Source organism: Taudactylus pleione, unplaced genomic scaffold, assembly GCF_031769625.1.
Source record: "Taudactylus pleione unplaced genomic scaffold, aTauple2 ptg000967l, whole genome shotgun sequence".
NCBI classification, from domain to species: Eukaryota; Metazoa; Chordata; class Amphibia; order Anura; family Myobatrachidae; genus Taudactylus; species Taudactylus pleione.
The window spans coordinates 6,105,001-6,110,000 of NW_028285368.1; the positions used below are offsets into that span (position 1 = coordinate 6,105,001).

General features: G+C 37.4%; 5 non-coding genes and 14 pseudogenes across 5 annotated transcripts; all 19 read left to right on the plus strand.

Annotated features, from left to right (window-relative positions):
- LOC148457449 (5S ribosomal RNA) overlaps nucleotides 1-47 on the plus strand; it is a 119-nt pseudogene extending 72 nt beyond the window's left edge.
- A 116-nt stretch (nucleotides 48-163) lies between these two features.
- Nucleotides 164-282, plus strand: LOC148457450 (5S ribosomal RNA; annotated as a pseudogene).
- Nucleotides 283-398: 116 nt separating this feature from the next.
- LOC148457451 (5S ribosomal RNA) lies at nucleotides 399-517 on the plus strand (annotated as a pseudogene).
- A 116-nt stretch (nucleotides 518-633) lies between these two features.
- LOC148457452 (5S ribosomal RNA) lies at nucleotides 634-752 on the plus strand. Its single transcript, XR_015873557.1, has one exon. It is a non-coding gene; the product is annotated as a 5S ribosomal RNA (ribosomal RNA).
- Nucleotides 753-868: 116 nt separating this feature from the next.
- Nucleotides 869-987, plus strand: LOC148457453 (5S ribosomal RNA; annotated as a pseudogene).
- A 115-nt stretch (nucleotides 988-1,102) lies between these two features.
- On the plus strand, nucleotides 1,103-1,221 carry LOC148457454 (5S ribosomal RNA; annotated as a pseudogene).
- A 116-nt stretch (nucleotides 1,222-1,337) lies between these two features.
- LOC148457455 (5S ribosomal RNA) lies at nucleotides 1,338-1,456 on the plus strand (annotated as a pseudogene).
- A 351-nt stretch (nucleotides 1,457-1,807) lies between these two features.
- LOC148457456 (5S ribosomal RNA) lies at nucleotides 1,808-1,926 on the plus strand (annotated as a pseudogene).
- A 116-nt stretch (nucleotides 1,927-2,042) lies between these two features.
- LOC148457457 (5S ribosomal RNA) lies at nucleotides 2,043-2,161 on the plus strand (annotated as a pseudogene).
- A 116-nt stretch (nucleotides 2,162-2,277) lies between these two features.
- LOC148457458 (5S ribosomal RNA) lies at nucleotides 2,278-2,396 on the plus strand (annotated as a pseudogene).
- A 351-nt stretch (nucleotides 2,397-2,747) lies between these two features.
- Nucleotides 2,748-2,866, plus strand: LOC148457459 (5S ribosomal RNA; annotated as a pseudogene).
- Nucleotides 2,867-2,982: 116 nt separating this feature from the next.
- Nucleotides 2,983-3,101, plus strand: LOC148457460 (5S ribosomal RNA). Its single transcript, XR_015873474.1, has one exon. It is a non-coding gene; the product is annotated as a 5S ribosomal RNA (ribosomal RNA).
- A 116-nt stretch (nucleotides 3,102-3,217) lies between these two features.
- On the plus strand, nucleotides 3,218-3,336 carry LOC148457461 (5S ribosomal RNA). The gene has a single exon (XR_015874526.1). It is a non-coding gene; the product is annotated as a 5S ribosomal RNA (ribosomal RNA).
- A 116-nt stretch (nucleotides 3,337-3,452) lies between these two features.
- On the plus strand, nucleotides 3,453-3,571 carry LOC148457462 (5S ribosomal RNA; annotated as a pseudogene).
- Nucleotides 3,572-3,687: 116 nt separating this feature from the next.
- LOC148457463 (5S ribosomal RNA) lies at nucleotides 3,688-3,806 on the plus strand (annotated as a pseudogene).
- Nucleotides 3,807-3,922: 116 nt separating this feature from the next.
- Nucleotides 3,923-4,041, plus strand: LOC148457464 (5S ribosomal RNA; annotated as a pseudogene).
- Nucleotides 4,042-4,392: 351 nt separating this feature from the next.
- Nucleotides 4,393-4,511, plus strand: LOC148457465 (5S ribosomal RNA; annotated as a pseudogene).
- Nucleotides 4,512-4,627: 116 nt separating this feature from the next.
- On the plus strand, nucleotides 4,628-4,746 carry LOC148457466 (5S ribosomal RNA). Its single transcript, XR_015873475.1, has one exon. It is a non-coding gene; the product is annotated as a 5S ribosomal RNA (ribosomal RNA).
- A 116-nt stretch (nucleotides 4,747-4,862) lies between these two features.
- Nucleotides 4,863-4,981, plus strand: LOC148457467 (5S ribosomal RNA). Its single transcript, XR_015874527.1, has one exon. It is a non-coding gene; the product is annotated as a 5S ribosomal RNA (ribosomal RNA).
- The last annotated feature ends 19 nt before the right edge of the window (nucleotides 4,982-5,000 follow it).

The following is a 5,000-nucleotide window of genomic DNA, read 5'->3' on the forward strand; positions in this document are numbered from 1 at the left end:
TTGTACTTGGATGGGAAACCACCTGGTAATACCAGGTGCTGTAGGTAATTTTATACAGCCAAAACATTCTTTTCTATTACATTTTACATTTAATTTTTTCAACTTATCAATGAATTTACTTGAGTTAAGAAGTAAAAGAGGGCTAAAGTTAATGTTTTTGAGCACCTACAGTCAAACCACACTGGACATTCCCAATCTCGTCTGATCTTGGAAGCTATGCAGTGTTGGGCTTGGTTAGTACTTGGATGGGAGACCACCTGGGAATAGCAGGTGCTGTAGGTAATTTTATACTGCCATAACATTCTTTTCTATTACATTTTACATTTCATTTTTTCAACTTATCAATGAATTTACATGAGTTAAGAAGTAAAAGAGGTCTAAAGTTAATGTTTTTGAGCACCTACAGCCAAACCACACTGGACATGGCCAATGTCGTCTGATCTTGGAAGGTATGCAGTGTTGGGCCTGGTTAGTATTTGGATGGGAAACCACCTGGGAATACCAGGTGCTGTAGGTAATTTTATACAGCCAAAACATTCTTTTCTATTACATTTTACATTTAATTTTTTCAACTTATCAATGAATTTACTTGAGTAAAGAAGTAAAAGAGGTCTAAAGTTAATGTGTTTGAGCACCTACAGCCAAACCACACTGGACATGCCCAATCTCGTCTGATCTTGGAAACTATGCAGTGTTGGGCCTGGTTAGTACTTGGATGGGAAACCACCTGGGAATACCAGGTGCTGTAGGTAATTTTATACTGCCATAACATTCTTTTCTATTACATTTTACCTTTAATTTTTTCAACTTATCAATGAATTTACTTGAGTTAAGAAGTAAAAGAGTTCTAAAGTTAATGTTTTTGAGCACCTACAGCCAAACCACACTGGACATGCCCAAGCTCGTCTGATCTTGGAAGCTATGCAGTGTTGGGCCAGGTTAGTACTTGGATGGGAGACCACCTGGGAATACTAGGAGCTGTAGGTAATTTTATACTGCCATAACATTCTTTTCTGTTACATTTTACATTTCATTTTTAAACTTATCAATGAATTTACTTGAGTTAAGAAGTAAAAGAGGTCTAAAGTTAAAGTTTTTGAGCACCTACAGCCAAACCACACTGGACATGCCCAATCTCGTCTGATCTTGGAAGCTATGCAGTGTTGGGCCTGGTTAGTACTTGGATGGGAGACCACCTGGGAATACCAGATGCTGTAGGTAATTTTATACTGCCATAACATTCATTTCTATTACATTTTACATTTAATTTTTTCAACTTATCAATGAATTTACTTGAGTTAAGAAGTAATAGAGGTCTAAATTTAATGCTTTTGAGTACCTACAGCCAAACCACACTGGACATGCCCAATCTCGTCTGATCTTGGAAGCTATGCAGTGTTGGGCCTGGATTGTACTTGGATGGGAAACCACCTGGGAATACCAGGTGCTGTAGGTAATTTTATACTGCCATAACATTCTTTTCTATTACATTTTACATTTAATTTTTTCAACTTATCAATGAATTTACTTGAGTTAAGAAGTAAAAGAGGTCTAAAGTTAATGTTTTTGGGCAACTACAGCCAAACCACACTGGACATGGCCAATGTTCAGTGATCTTGGAAGCTGTGCAGTGTTGGGCATGGTTATTACGTGGATGGGAGACAACCTGGGAATACCAGGTGCTGTAGGTAATTTTATACTGCCATAACATTCTTTTCTATTACATTTTACATTTAATTTTTTCAACTTATCAATGAATTTACTTGAGTTAAGAAGTAATAGAGGTCTAAAGTTAAGTTTTTTGAGCACCTATAGCCAAATCACACTGGACATGCCCAATCTAGTCTGATCTTGGAAGCTATGCAGTGCTGGGCCTGGTTAGAACTTGGTTGGGAGACCACCTGGGAATACCAGGTGCTGTTGGTATTTTTATGCAGCCATAACATTCTTTTCTATTACATTTTACATTTAATTTTTTCAACTTATCAATGAATTTACTTGAGTTAAGAAGTAAAAGAGGTCTAAAGTTAATGTTTTTGAGCATCTACAGTCAAACCACACTGGACATGCCCAATCTCATCTGATCTTGGAAGCTATGCAGTGTTGGGCCTGGTTAGTACTTGGATGGGAGACCGCCTGGGAATACCAGGTGCTGTAGGTAATTTTATACAGCCATAACATTCTTTTCTATTACATTTTACATTTAATTTTTTCAACTTATCAATGAATTTACTTGAGTTAAGAAGTAATAGAGGTCTAAATTTAATGCTTTTGAGTACCTACAGCCAAACCACACTGGACATGCCCAATCTCGTCTGATCTTGGAAGCTATGCAGTGTTGGGCCTGGATTGTACTTGGATGGGAAACCACCTGGGAATACCAAGTGCTGTAGGTAATTTTATACTGCCATAACATTCTTTTCTATTACATTTTACATTTAATTTTTTCAACTTGTCAATGAATTTACTTGAGTTAAGAAGTAAAAGAGGTCTAAAGTTAATGTTTTTGGGCAACTACAGCCAAACCACACTGGACATGGCCAATGTCCAGTGATCTTGGAAGCTGTGCAGTGTTGGGCATGGTTATTACGTGGATGGGAGACAACCTGGGAATACCAGGTGCTGTAGGTACTTTTATACTGCCATAACATTCTTTTCTATTACATTTTACATTTAATTTTTTCAACTTATCAATGAATTTACTTGAGTTAAGAAGTAATAGAGGTCTAAAGTTAAGTTTTTTGAGCACCTATAGCCAAATCACACTGGACATGCCCAATCTAGTCTGATCTTGGAAGCTATGCAGTGCTGGGCCTGGTTAGAACTTGGTTGGGAGACCACTTGGGAATACCAGGTGCTGTTGGTATTTTTATGCAGCCATAACATTCTTTTCTATTACATTTTACATTTAATTTTTTCAACTTATCAATGAATTTACTTGAGTTAAGAAGTAAAAGAGGTCTAAAGTTAATGTTTTTGAGCACCTACAGTCAAACCACACTGGACATGCCCAATCTCATCTGATCTTGGAAGCTATGCAGTGTTGGGCCTGGTTAGTACTTGGATGGGAGACCGCCTGGGAATACCAGGTGCTGTAGGTAATTTTATACAGCCAAAACATTCTTTTCTATTACATTTTACATTTAATTTTTTCAACTTATCAATGAATTTACTTGAGTAAAGAAGTAAAAGAGGTCTAAAGTTAATGTATTTGAGCACCTACAGCCAAACCACACTGGACATGCCCAATCTCATCTGATCTTGGAAACTATGCAGTGTTGGGCCTGGTTAGTACTTGGATGGGAAACCACCTGGGAATACCAGGTGCTGTAGGTAATTTTATACTGCCATAACATTCTTTTCTATTACATTTTACATTTAATTTTTTCAACTTATCAATGAATTTACTTGAGTTAAGAAGTAATAGAGGTCTAAAGTTAAGTTTTTTGAGCACCTATAGCCAAATCACACTGGACATGCCCAATCTAGTCTGATCTTGGAAGCTATGCAGTGCTGGGCCTGGTTAGAACTTGGTTGGGAGACCACCTGGGAATACCAGGTGCTGTTGGTATTTTTATGCAGCCATAACATTCTTTTCTATTACATTTTACATTTAATTTTTTCAACTTATCAATGAATTTACTTGAGTTAAGAAGTAACAGAGGTCTAAAGTTAATGTTTTTGAGCATCTACAGTCAAACCACACTGGACATGCCCAATCTCATCTGATCTTGGAAGCTATGCAGTGTTGGGCCTGGTTAGTACTTGGATGGGAGACCGCCTGGGAATACCAGGTGCTGTAGGTAATTTTCTACAGCCATAACATTCTTTTCTATTACATTTTACATTTAATTTTTTCAACTTATCAATGAATTTACTTGAGTTAAGAAGTAATAGAGGTCTAAATGTAATGCTTTTGAGTACCTACAGCCAAACCACACTGGACATGCCCAATCTCGTCTGATCTTGGAAGCTATGCAGTGTTGGGCCTGGATTGTACTTGGATGGGAAACCACCTGGGAATACCAGGTGCTGTAGGTAATTTTATACTGCCATAACATTCTTTTCTATTACATTTTACATTTAATATTTTCAACTTATCAATGAATTTACTTGAGTTAAGAAGTAAAAGAGGTCTAAAGTTAATGTTTTTGGGCAACTACAGCCAAACCACACTGGACATGGCCAATGTCCAGTGATCTTGGAAGCTGTGCAGTGTTGGGCATGGTTATTACGTGGATGGGAGACAACCTGGGAATACCAGGTGCTGTAGATAATTTTATACTGCCATAACATTCTTTTCTATTACATTTTACATTTAATTTTTTCAACTTATCAATGAATTTACTTGAGTTAAGAAGTAATAGAGGTCTAAAGTTAAGTTTTTTGAGCACCTATAGCCAAATCACACTGGACATGCCCAATCTAGTCTGATCTTGGAAGCTATGCAGTGCTGGGCCTGGTTAGAACTTGGTTGGGAGACCACCTGGGAATACCAGGTGCTGTTGGTATTTTTATGCAGCCATAACATTCTTTTCTATTACATTTTACATTTAATTTTTTCAACTTATCAATGAATTTACTTGAGTTAAGAAGTAAAAGAGGTCTAAAGTTAATGTTTTTGAGCACCTACAGTCAAACCACACTGGACATGCCCAATCTCATCTGATCTTGGAAGCTATGCAGTGTTGGGCCTGGTTAGTACTTGGATGGGAGACCGCCTGGGAATACCAGGTGCTGTAGGTAATTTTATACAGCCAAAACATTCTTTTCTATTACATTTTACATTTAATTTTTTCAACTTATCAATGAATTTACTTGAGTAAAGAAGTAAAAGAGGTCTAAAGTTAATGTATTTGAGCACCTACAGCCAAACCACACTGGACATGCCCAATCTCATCTGATCTTGGAAACTATGCAGTGTTGGGCCTGGTTAGTACTTGGATGGGAAACCACCTGGGAATACCAGGTGCTGTAGGTAATTTTATACTGCCATAACA